Source organism: Momordica charantia (genome assembly GCF_013281855.1).
Source record: "Momordica charantia cultivar OHB3-1 chromosome 1 unlocalized genomic scaffold, Mcharantia_2.0 BLBB01000001.1, whole genome shotgun sequence".
Classification (NCBI taxonomy): domain Eukaryota; kingdom Viridiplantae; phylum Streptophyta; class Magnoliopsida; order Cucurbitales; family Cucurbitaceae; genus Momordica; species Momordica charantia.
The window spans coordinates 3,069,018-3,082,886 of record NW_028275157.1 but is presented as its reverse complement, the minus strand read 5'-3'; the positions used below and the strand labels follow the sequence as shown (position 1 = coordinate 3,082,886).

Sequence of the window (13,869 nt, the reverse complement as noted above, 5' to 3'; positions counted from 1 at the left end):
TGAAGTTCATCCAACCCGCCTTTATCAAAGCTTGAACTCTATATTCCAATGCAGTGCAGTTGTCTGTTGAATTCCCTATGACTCCTGCGTGGTAGTCACAACAGACATTTGCATCAAACCATATTCGATATGGAGGCTTGATTGGATCTACAAATACAGGCGCCAATCGATTATTCTGAAATAACTGAGGTAGAAGCTCAGTAAAAGTCATGGAGATTGAGTCGAACTGAGTTTATTTACGTAGCCATCTATTATTCTACTTGACTGGGCTTATGCTGAACGCACGCACTAAGCGTGGTAACAATTTTATAGATGCAAGCGCACACCTGTCAGAGTAATATAAAATGGATGGAGTATCCAAGTATCGATCCTCAAGGACTTCTAAATAATTTCCAAACTCTAAAGTTTTAATGAATAGTGAACGTTGAAATGAGTGGTTCTTGTAAAATGGGAAGTGGTCACAAATAATGGTTTTGGATTTGGGATTTGGTCTTATAATGGTAAAACCTAGCCCGAATTACTTCAAGTTAGCCAACAAAGAATCAAGGATATGCTAAGGACGATATGCATTTTACTTTAGGAACCAACGACTACGCTTTTCACTTGACTTATGTCTAAGCAAGTTCAAAGTCCTAAGATATTCCCTAATATGTCTATTATGAGAGATATCTTAGTTTTAGGATAGAAATAGTCGCAACCTCGGGTTAAGGTCCTATGTCTAGGCTACTTAACCGGAACCCTTATGTCTAAGGTGCTCCTCTCCTCGGTTTAACCACTCAACAATGCAAATAAGCAACCTTTTCAGTATTGACTTGTTAAGACTTACAGTGGCCTTCTCTAAATCCTAACTTTTTTGGAAAAACATGTTGAGCAATGAGTGGAAAGCAAAAACACTACTTCTTAGCAACCCTTTTTAGAAATAAAAGGCTAACTATCCATAATCGGGCTAGAGACGGGAATTTAGAAAGACATATTGAAGAAAATACAGCAAGTAAAACGGTTGAAATTGAAATGCATGTGTGAAAAACAAAAGTTAACTAACGGAGAGTTTTGCTCGGGATTGAGAGCTTCGCTCTTCTCTTTCAAGCAAGGGAGAGTGTCACGTGTTCTTTCCTCCAAAAACACAATTCTCTTAACTAAAAATAAAGTAAAGGCAAAGGAAAGATAAGCAAAGTGCTGGATTTTTATATATTTGAATAGGTAGAAAATAACTAAGTACAAACGGAAACAAAACAAAGCTCAATAAAGGAATGTAAAGTGCTCGAGATTTAAAAACTAAAAGCAACTAATGAAAGCAACTCAAAAGTACTTAGAAAGCAACAAAGAAACACTAAAAATGATCAAGAGAAGGAAGCAAGGCTTGATGAATTTGGTGAAGAAGCTGCTGGAATTTATAGCTGTGCAGAATTGGTTAGGTAGGTCCTAAAACGATGGTGGACCACCCATTTCCAACTTCTTTGACTGACTAAATCGTGCTCAAACTGATAGTGGAACACTTCTTCTACACGTATGCATCAGTTGGAACCACCAAAACGCATTGGAAGACGCGTTTCATTAAGGGCAAAGTTGGAAGAAAAACAGTTTTCTGCAGCCTTCCCAGGCGCCTGGTGCCTCCCATGAGGATGTTTCTGACTTTTTGCTTCTTTTGATTAATTTGCACTCCCAAATGGTCCTAAAATGTCATAAATACAATATAAGCCAACCACGAACCATCATATATGATTTTTGCATGAATTGGAACTCAAATGACCGAGAAAAAGTCCGTAACAAAGTTAAAACATAGTAAAAACAGTATCTAAAACCTTCTTTTTACGCATGTAAACAAGCGTAATCACTACTGCCCTTGAGTATAGAATGTATCATGGTGTTGACCCCAAGGTTGGAAATTGTGACTGGCTGGGGGTCAGAAATTTTGAGAGGCATAAGGAGAGTAATGTGAAGTTGTATTGTTCATATATAGTTGATTATACCCGTATGGCATTGGGTAATAATATTGAGAGTATCGCGGTGTCCTACTATATGGCTGCTGTTTCCAAGAGTGTCGGTCTGCTCTTACCATTTTCACCTCACCCTCCCTCTTCTTCAAAGAACTTGCTTTCTTAATGGCTGATGTGTCATTAGCAGTACTAGTTATTCAACCATGCTTGACCCCATGTTCGATCCTTTCTTTCGATGGTCATAATATCAGAGAAATTTATGGAAGCGCTTCCTATCATCTGATCATAGACGAGATGTTTTAAAGTGTTGATAAATATAGAAGATTACTCTTTATCAGTTAAAGGAGGTTAGACTTGAGCTGTCGTGTCCCTCTATCTTTGGGCGTATTCTTTAAAGCTTTTTGTACTCTTCTTCTCCGTTCCTTGCAAATCCAAGCAATATGGTGCCATATTTATATTATGTTTATATTGCTTAAGGAACGAGTCGGCCAGATTCTTCGACAAGCTGACATAAGAGCTGTCCAACTACATGTACCAAAAGATGTCGGACCAGATAAACTATCATGAGAGCAGTGTATCAATAATTTGTCATTTTTGGACATACGCCATCATCTTCTTGCAGTACATTATAAGATGGTTCTTAGGACAAGAAGAACCATCGTACTTCTCAAATTCCGGCACTTTAAAATTTGAAGAGATGACTAAACCCATCACTAAGTACAATTGAGAAGCATCGATGTTGCCAAAAATGTTTGTCCCCTCGACTGCTCTTAATCTTTCCTCTAGAAGTTCTAGCTTCTCATTATCGGGGGAAATTCGTTCTTCTGAGTCTATCTTGGCTGGGAGACCACCGAGACTAAGAACTATAGGGGGTGCCATGATTTGCTCGGACTCTCAAAAGATAATGTTGGTTGGGACTTGCTGATCTCCCTTAACAAAGGGAGGTGGGTACCGACAAACTGGAATGTCATACAGAGGGTTATACGTTGTATATAGTGGCATAGAGCCCTATGCTACTGGCGTAAGAGGTTGGCCAAACCTAGGTGGATAAGACAGGGTTTCTTGCGGGGCATGGACGAGATTGCTAGATGTAGCGGGATCTGCAAGCATCTTTGCTTTTTCTAGCACGAGGAGGATGACATCAAAATTTTCACTCAATTCCTCAATATATTTCCTTGTTTTCTTTTGCTCAACTTTTTGATCTTCCATTATTACTCTCACCCTGCGTCTGGTACAGTAAGTGTGATGTGGTGCCAGTCAATTAAGAAAATAGAAAATAGGAGAAGAGAAAAAGAGAACCATAAATAAATAAATCCATGATTAAATAGGGTAAATAGATAAATGAAGATTACAATAATGAAACAAAGCAACAATTGTGCCAAATTTGTACCACAATGCTTAAATCATTAAATTGAAAATACATTAAAGCAAAGTATTAATAAAACTGTCCCCAATGTTCTAGATCTCGCCGAAGTTTGCCAGCTCTTGCCATTCAGCTGTGTAGGGGCAATGGTACATGTGAGAGTTCATGCTGATGGATCGGTATGACAACACTAGAGGGGGGGTGAATAGTGTTAAAGATCAATTTACTAAAATCTTTCGAATTTAAGCATAAATCAAATAACCAAGTAAATTTTTTAAACAAAAACAATTTATGCAATATTTAAAGCAACTGAAAATATCATGAAACAAATATTCAAAATAAGCACAATATATATTTGCAATAAAAGAAAATATACTTAAAAGATAAATTGCAATAAATAAAAAGTAAGGGATAGAGAAAACTTCACCCAAGAGATTTATAGTGGTTTGGCAAACCCTCGACCTACTCCACTCCCTGAGCACCTCTCGAGATTTTCCACTAAGCACGATCCTTTTACGGGTTCAAGATCGGAAACCCGGTCCTTTTGCGGGATCAAGACCAAACCTTACAAACCGCTCTTTTTACGGGATCTAAAACTAAACTCAATCTTTTTCTTGGGACAAAGATTAAAACCCACACTCCGTTCCTTTTACCGGGCTCAAGAACGAAACCCAAATAAGTGTGAAAATAAGAATTTTTCACACACTAAAACTCTCAAATAGAGTAGATTTTCAAATTTAAGCTCACAAATACATCAATCCTCACACAAGAAAATCCCTCACAAGAATAAAAATAGAAGTAGAATTGAGAGCTTGGAGAGAAGAACAATGGATTATAGAGGATTTAAAAATAAGAAAATTGGTATATATAAAATGGGAGAGAAGAGGGGTTTAAATAGGGGAGGAAAGTGAGTAAAGTTGATTTGAAACTAAAACCAATTTGGGTCATTTGATCTTAATGATGGAAGATGAAAGGTGGAGATTGAATTTAAAAAGTAATGATTATATTATATTATATTATAATATATAATAATAATATAATATAATATGTAACGACCCAGAATTTCCCCCACACTTCTAAGTTACGTTAACTACCCAACTGATTAAACTTAACCCCAAAACGCATGATGCCAACTCCCTATGCAACAATTACATACAATCAAGTTCCACCTCTGGTCAATTCAACAATAAATCAATTTCATAGAATATCATTCAACAACATCCGTGGACAACCTCCCGGGGCAATTTTATTATTCAAACTAGGCAAAACTCATGAATGGTAGAGAACTAAGATAGACACCTATCCTGAAATAAAGTCAATACCAGGTGGGAACCTCCCAAATTATTCAAACACGAGCAAATAGTTTATTGACCATAACATAAGGTCTTAATTAATAACTTAAGCTAAGCAAGAATGACTATGCAGCCTATGGTCCTCGCTCATCATGCCTCCTCTGTCTCATCACCATGGTCGCCCACGAGTCCTTCACCTGAAACAATCATTGTAGAGGGGGGGGGGGGGTGAGTATATAAAATATACTCCATAAGTAGCCCTCACCAACAACACACACACATCATGCTCAACTAAATCATGAAACATTCATAGTCATGCCTTTCATCACATCATGCATTCAAACATAGACACATCCCATAAAATTTGGTGACAACCATAACCAGGAACACGTTAACTACCAACCTCTAGTCTACCTAACATCCCAAGTACCTCTACGCTTATCACAGCTATCCTAGCCTTCCACAGTTAACTCCTTCGAGTAGAGTCGGCCCCTGACCATTTTTACCCAGAGCCCCGACACTGCTGCATCGGCCCTCGACCATTTTTACCCGAGGCCCCGATGACTTCACCATCTATTGGCCCTTGACCATTTTCACCCAAGGCCCCAATAGCCTTCCTTCCAAAGGACTCCTCGTATCGACCCTCGACCGTTTTTACCCGAGTCCTCGATACTATAGTGACGTATCAGCCCCCGATCATTTATACCCGAGGCCCTGACACTCACTCATTCATTTTCTCCAAGAATCCAACTCTCACCAGAGTCTTACTATATACTTTCTTAAGTCATTACCCTTGCATCTTTCAACTCACAACTACAAATCAGCATGCTTCCACAACTTAAACAACATTCTAATAATGAAATAATAAACCGATCATGCTCTCACAATATAACTTTTCTTAACAACGGCTTCACAATGAGGTTCGTCGCAACAAGGCATAACCAAACAAATTTTAAACCATTGGAATCCGACACAGTTCACCTAAAACACTTAATATCCAGCATCGATATTCAATAAACATTACTAAGTATCATAACACACAAGACACGCCGAACAACTCATGCATATTCAGACCACAAACATTTCCACAGCAATACTCAGCAGTTTTGCAAAGCAAAAACCTCACCATTTTCAGCGACAAATATCCAACACTACTCCAATTATACCGATTAACACAACGAGAATTATTTAGCACAATGACGTAATAAAATTAGTATTAAACGCCACAAAATCAGCACATTAGAGACCATTTAGCATACATTAACGCACGCACACGCCCCTTGTCTACTTACTCACAACCGCGCCCTTAAGTTTTGCGTCGACCTCACACCTAAGCACTAAAACAGAAAAATACAGCAAGTTACGTACACTATTTAGCCTTCGAAATCAATTCTAAAAGGGTTCAAATGACTCATTACCACCAAAACCGACTTCGTATAGGTGTGGGTCACCTAGATCTAGCTCGCCAAGGTGTGGGTAGCCTAAATCGAGCTTCTAACGGATGTGGGTCACCGCCAAACGTCCTAAACGTTGCTGTAACGCACAAATCTCGCCGCTGGAGTCGCTGTTCGTCGGATCGTAGCAGCAGGTCGTCGAGGTTCGCCGCGGATCTGAACCGTTTGTCGTGCGCCGCCGGTTCGCCGCTGTAACAACCTGTTCGCCGTGCCCCGCCGCGGATCTGGCCCGTTGTCGTGTGCCGCCGCGAGGAGGAGCGCTGCTGGTTCGTTGCAGACCGCCGGGGAACGCGTCGCCGCTGCTGCAGATCGCCGGGACGTCGGGGAAGTCGCGCCGCCGCTGCTGCTGCTGCTACGGGTGTGGTCGCCGGCCGCCGCTGCTGCTGGGAGGCGCCGCCACTTCCGTCGCCGCCGTGAGCTGTGGTCGCCGATGAACAAGAAGAAGGAGAGGGGTGGGTGACGGCTAGGGCAAAAGGAAGAAGGAGAAGAAAAAGATGAAGTCCCTCTTTTTTTTGTTTTCTTTTTTTTTGTTTGTTTTAAAACCAAATTACCCCAATAGAGGCCCAACAAGTCCAAGCCCAAAAGATAAGAAATCCATCCCCCTTTAAAACAAGACCCACCACACGGAGTCCGGTAAATATTAATTTAATTGGAGTTTAGAGCCCGATAAATATAGATAAATTTAATTAACAATTAATTTAAAAATTAAATGAAAAATCTCCTGATTCGAGACTAACTAACCTGAGGGACTCGAGGCGTTACATAATATATATATATATATATATATATATATATATATGTAACGGTAACTATGATTTTTTTTCTCTTTTTTTTTTCTTTTTCAAACGGTAACTTTTTACCTTTTTTCATCTTTTTTTTCTTTTTTTCTTTTTTTTTTTTCAACAATACAGCTCGCCATAATATTTGTCCACGTCATCTTCTCCGGTATTTTCTGTTCAACTTGTTTCGATCATAACTTCTTCATTTAAACTCTGATTTGAGTCATTCAAATTACGTCGGATTTGTCTTGTTATGATCTACGCTATGGACACTTTGAAACACAAAAATCATCAATAGATTAAGTTTGTTATCATCAAAACATATGGTATGATTGAAGCTCGAAAAAGCCAATAATCTCCCCCTTTTTGATGATGACAAACCACTTAAGAAAAAATATCTTCAAAGTGGCATAAGAAACATATTCAATAATATAACTTTATTTTTCTCATACTTTCTCCCCCTTTTGGAATCAATCAAAAAGGATAAAGAAATATTTTCATTTTAATACAAATTGTAATAAGCACAAATCATCAAAACATATAAATTTAGAAGTTCACTTTCCATAAAAAAAAATGCAATCAACATAAATCAATAAGTATTTCATGACCACAAAGTAAAACATGAGACTCCCCCTAAATAAATGAATCATGTAATAAATTCACATGGGCGATAGACTAAATTTTCAAATAATTTAGCACCAAAGTTTCTATAGAAAGCTTCAAATTTACTTCCAAAAAAAATTAAGGAGACTAACAATCAAACCTTCATATTTTTTCAAAAGACATTACTCCCCCTAAAATTAAGCATACTCCAAAATATATCAAGATTGTTCAATATTTTAATAATAATGCTAAAATGCAAATATCATTTAATAACTCAAATAAATATGACATTAACCCAAAGATACCAACTTCAATAGATAAAATTTAAATAAATTTAAGCTCTTTGTACCAAAATAAAAATTTTTAAGGACAGACAAAATGATAGAAACTCAAGACAATGTCTTAAACAAGATACCAAAATGTTCCAATCAATGATATATCAATTTCAATCCAATTATACCAATTGTTAAAAAAATACCAATTGTTCTAAAAAATAATCAAATTTGTTGAGATAAAAAGAACATTAATTTTAAGCAATAAAAACAACAGTTTCATTAATCAACCAATAGGGGTTCAAGAAACAAATAAACTATTAGAATTTCCCCCCCAAAAAGTAATTCAACCATTAATTCCAAGTATCCAAAAAAAATATTTAACATTGAAACCTTTTATAAAGATTCAAGCAAAGTAAATAATATATTCAACCTCGTATAACATAACAAAAAAAAAATTAATGAAGAAAATTAACACTACAAACATCACTATCAAACAAACTCCTCCAATAACAAAATAATTTTATTTTCAAATTTTAACTTATGCTCCAATAATAACAAAAAAAAAGTAAACGTGTCCATAAAGAAATATCACAATAATATTGTCAATATCACAAAAAACATATCAATGCTCATTTAGAAATAACAAAGTTACCAAAAGGTGATGTTCCACTTGAAGCACCAAAAGAGAGTTATAGAATTGTTTTTGTGATCATATTCTTTTTTAACCAAGCAACCATTTCAAATTTGAATTTTGGAGCCAACCTACAAAAGATTTTCAAAAAGATTTTGGTACTCATACTTTATTGGGTCTATGTTAGTGAATTAACTTTTGGAACCCATTTATTTTTAGTTTCATCTTTCATAACATTCTATTTGGGCAAATAACAAGTATAAGATTTGTGTCCAAATTTGCCACAAAAAAAACACAAAATATTATGCATGAATTTTTCTCTTACAAGAAATTTATGCACATTCTTTTTCATGTAAGAATTCTTTCTATAATCATGAAAATATTTTGGTCTATGGGATATATTTCTTTTTCCATAAAAATTAGGAGCATTTTTCAATTTATAGCAATTTGGTCTAATATGACATTTAACTCCTCAATAATGACATGTAGGCACAAATTTAGCATTATGCACCAATTTAGATTTAGCATGAAAATGATTAGGCACAAATTTAAGTACATCATGCTTATGCACATCACACTTTGGCACAACATTAGACAAATTTTTATTATGCACATTAGAGGAAGCTTTCACAAAAATTGTTTTGAAGTAGATGGAGTAGAACTCTCATAACATAACCTAATCCTCTTTTATCATTACAAGATTTGCCAATATCAATAATTTTTATCTAATTTTTGTGCACCTATTGTCAACTTCTTAATGTTTTCTTTAGCACATTCAAGCTCATTTACAAGATTTGACTCTTTTTCTCTAAGAGCTTTAACAGGTTCATCTTTATCAAAAATATCATACTCGAGAAGTTTAATTTTATCTAATAAAGCAAGCTTCTCATCACATGAAATTTCAATTACATCATGCTTCACAACATCGTTGACATTGTTTTTCAAGCATGCATTTTCTTCAACCAAAGAATTATTTTCAATATTCAAAGCATCTATTTCATCTTTTAAAGATTTAATCTCATTAGACATGCTAGAATATTTCTTTTTGAGAGCTATGTATTTTGAGCATACTTTTTCAAATTCAACTATAATTCCCTCATATGCATCCATAAGCTCATCATAAGAGGGTTTTTCAATACTTACCTCATTGTTGTCATCTTCTTCATTTCCGAATGCCATAAAGCAAATATTTGAAATTTCTTCATCTTCTTTGTTATTACTCTCGTCGGAGTCATCCCAAGTAGCTTTAAATGCCTTCCTTTTGGATTTCTTTGAAGAAGACTTTAGTTGTGGACAATCATACTTCACGTGCCCCACTTTTTACACTCATAGCAAATAATATCTTCATGTTTATTGATCTTTTCTCCTCTTGATTCTTGGTGGGAATTTCTTCTTGAGAAATGCTTCTTCTTAAAGTGGTTTTTGAATTTCTTCGTGAGATAAGCAAGTTCTTCTTCGTTGAGCTCAAACACATCATTGGACTCCTTTTGGTTAGATGTGGACTTCAAAGCAATACTTTTATTCTTTTTGGACTCATCCTTCAAGTGCTCCTTCATGGTAATCTCACGAGTCATGAGTGAGCCAATAAGTTCCTCCAAAGGAAGTTTGGTGAGATCTTTGGCTTCTTGGATTGCCGTCACCTTTGCTTCCCAAGTCTTAGGAAGAGACCTAATGTAACGCCCCGACTCCTTCAGGTTAGTTAGTCTCGAATCAGGAGATTTTTCATTTAATATTAAATTGATTGTTAATTAAATTTATTTATATTTATCGGGCTCTAAAAATCCAATTAAATTAATATTTACCGAACTCTGTATGTTGGGTCTTGTTTTAAGGGGAATTGACTCCTTCTTCTTGGGCTTTGATGGTTGGGCCTCCATTGAGGAAAAATTGGTTTTAAAACAAAACAAAAGAAAAAAAAATAAAGAAACCCTACCCTTTCTCCTTCTTTCTTCAACCCAGCCGCCCCCTTGTTCTCGTTTTTCGGCAACTCCGAACGGCGGCGCGACATCGACGTGAGCGACCCGACGGCGACCCAGCCTTCCTCCTCCGGCGTTCTCTTTTACGTGCGACGTCGCGGCGGTTCTGTGCACGGGTTCCACGAGCAGCGGCGGCGCAACCTTCCCTCGGCGGCGTTCGAGCAGCGGCGGTCGGGCGCGATCTTTCCTTGGCGACGTTCGAGCAGCGGCGGCCGGCGACTCCCGACGCTCCAGCGGCTGCGCTCCGTAACAAGTACAGCGGCGGCGCGGCCCCCCTCCTCGCAGCGGTGCACGACGACCTGGAGCAGCGGCGGCGCGCCCCGGCAATCTGCAACGAACCAGCGCGGCCTCCCCCTCGCGGCGGCGCACGGCGAACGACGGTACGGCAGTGGAACGACGGCAGAATTGTACGTTACAGCGGTGTTTAGGACGTTTGGCGGTGACCCACATCCGTTCGAAGCTCGATTTAGGCTACCCACACCTTGGCGAGCTAGATCTAGGTGACCCACATCTATACGAAGTCGGTCTTGGTGGTAATGCGTCATTCGAACCCTTTTAGAGTTAATTTCGAAGGATAAATAGCATACGTAACGTGCTGTATTTTCTGTTTTGGTGTGCCTAGGGTGAGGTCGACGCAAAACTTAAGGGCACGGTTGTGGGTAAGTAGACAAAGGGCGGGTGCGTGTGTTAATGTATGCTCGATGGTCTCTAACATGCTGATTTTGTAGTATTTAATGTTAATTTTGTGACGTTGTTGTGCTAAATAATTTTTATGGTGTTAGTCGATATACTTGGAATGGTGTTGGATATTTGTCGATGAAAAATGGTGAGTTTTCTGCTTTGCTAAACTGTGAGTATTGCTGTGGTAATGTTTGTTGCCTGGATATGTATGTTTTGTTCGGCGTGTTTAGTGAGTTATTATCCTTAGTAATACTTGTTAAATACTGATGTTGGATATTGAGCATGATTGGGTTGTCATTTCGTTATTAGAAAGTTGATAAAGTTGTGAAAGCATGATGAACTGTACTTGTGAGTTGAAAGGTGCAGGGTTAGTGGTAAAAGAAAATATATAGTAAGACTCTGGTCAAAGTTGGATTTTTTTTTTTAAGGAATGAAAGAGTGGGTGTCAGGGCCTTGGGTATAAATGGTCGGGGGCTGATACGCCACTAGTGGAGTGAAGGAGTGAGTGTTAGGGCCTCGGGTACAAATGGTCGGGGGCTGATACGTCACTAACGGAGTATCGAGGCCTCGGGTATAAATGGTCGAGGGTCGATACGAGGAGTCCTTTGGAGGAAAGACTATTGGGGCCTTGGGTACAAATGGTCAAGGGCCAATAGATGGTGAAGTCATCGAGGCCTCGGGTATAAATGGTCGAGGGCCGATGCAGCAGGGTCGAGGCTCTGGGTATAAATGGTCAGGGGCCGACTCTACTCGAAGGAGATAGCTGTGGAAGGGTAGGATAACCGTGATAAGAATAGAGGTACTGGTAATGTTAGGGAGACTGGAGGTTGGTTGTTAACATGTTTCCTGGTTGTGGTTCTCACTAATATGTTACGAAATGTGTATATGTTTTAAATGCATAATGTATTGAAAAGCATGATTACGAATGTTTCTTGATATAGTTGAGCATGACGTGTGTGTGTGTTGGTGAGGGCTACTTACGGAGTATATTTTATGTACTCACCCCCCTCTCTACAATGATTGTTTCAGGTGAAGGACTCGTGGGTGACCATGGTGATGGGACGGAGGAGACATGACGAGCGAGGACTATAGGCTGCTTAGTTACTCCTGTTTAGTTTAAGTCATTGGTTAAGGCCTTATGTTATGGCCAATAAACGGTTTATTCGTATTTGAATAATTGAGAGATTTTTCCCTTATTGTTAGTTTCACTTCGGGATAGGTGCCTATTTGAGTTTTATTCCATTTATTTAGATTCATATAGATTGAATAATAAACTTGCCTCGTGAAGTGGTTCACGAATGTTGTTGAATGTTATTCAATGAGATTGATTTATCGTTAAATTGATGAGGATTGGAACTTGATTTTATATGTTTGTTTGCATAGGAAGTTGGCAGGATGTAGTCGGGGTTAAGTTTAATTAGTTGGGTAGTTAATGTGACCTAGAGGTGTGCGGAAAATTCTGGGTCGTTATACCTAAGAATTTTCCTAACATTTTCAGATGTTGTATACTCTTTACGAAGACCCTTCAAGGCATTTATAATGTTAGTAAATCGAGTAAACATATCGGTAATTGACTCATTAGCATCCATCTTAAATAATTCATAATTATGAACAAGCATGCTAATTTGAGACTCTTTAACTTGGTTTGTTCCCTCATGAGTGACTTCAAGAATATTCCAAATTTCTTTAGCCGAAGTACACATAGATATTCTATTAAATTCATCCTTACATAAAGCACAATATAAACAATTCATAGCCTTAGCATTAAAAGAACACTTTTTCATTTCATTTTCATCATACTCATCTTGTAACTTAGGCACATCTTTACCATCTATTTTCTTCATGGGAATAAAAGGACCTTTAGCAACATTTAACCATAAATTCAAGTCAATAGATTGTAAATAGATTTTCATTCTAGCTTTCCAATATGCATAATTTAGCAACATTTGACCTTCAACAATTCCATTTTCCAAAAAGTTTGCCATAATGCTCTAACAATTAAGTTTTTCAAACTTTTCAAAAAAAATATTTTGAAAGATAATTTAAAAAATTTCTCAAATAATTTTCAAAATATTTTATGAGATAAAATTTTCAAATAAGAGAAATCTTGGTACAAAATCACTTGTTGGAGAGAAACTCAACCAAAATAGTTTTTGAAATATATTTTTGATTCGAAAAAGAGCAACCCGCTCTGATACCAAATGATGGATCGGTATGACAACACTAGAGGGGGGTGAATAGTGTTGAAGATCAATTTACTAAAAATTTTCGAATTTAAGCATAAATCAAATAACCAAGTAAATTTTTTAAACAAAAACAATTTATGCAATATTTAAAGCAACTCAAAATATCATGAAACAAATATTCAAAATAAGCACAATATATACTTGCAATAAAAGAAAATATACTTAAAAGATAAATTGCAATAAATAAAAAGTAGGGATAGAGAAAACGTCACGCAAGAGATTTATAGTGGTTCGGCAAACCCTCGGCCTACTCCACTCCCCGAGCACCTCTTGAGATTTTCCACTAAGCACGATCCTTTTACGGGTTCAAGATTGGAAACCCAGTCCTTTTGCGGGATCGAGACCAAACCTTACAAACCGCTCTTTTTACGGGATCTAGAACTAAACTCAATCTTTTTCTTGGGACAAAGATTAAAACCCACACTCCGTTCCTTTACCGGGCTCAAGAACGAAACCCAAATAAGTGTGGAAATAAGAATTTTTCACACACTAAAACTCTCAAATAGAGTAGATTTACAAATTTAAGCTCACAAATACATCAATCCTCACACAAGAAAATCTCTCACAAGAATAAAAATAGAAGTAGAATTGAGAGGTTGGAGAGAAGAACAATGGATTATAGAGGAAAATAA

At 37.4% G+C, this 13,869-nt stretch overlaps 1 long non-coding RNA gene across 1 annotated transcript; it reads right to left on the bottom strand.

The window, feature by feature from the left end:
- Positions 1 to 4,795: 4,795 nt before the first annotated feature.
- Positions 4,796 to 10,406, bottom strand: LOC148213092 (uncharacterized). The gene is made up of 3 exons (XR_015792356.1): positions 10,268 to 10,406; positions 6,907 to 10,002; positions 4,796 to 6,464 (listed from the first exon to the last, which is right to left on the bottom strand). It is a non-coding gene; the product is annotated as an uncharacterized LOC148213092 (long non-coding RNA).
- Between the last annotated feature and the right edge of the window lie 3,463 nt (positions 10,407 to 13,869).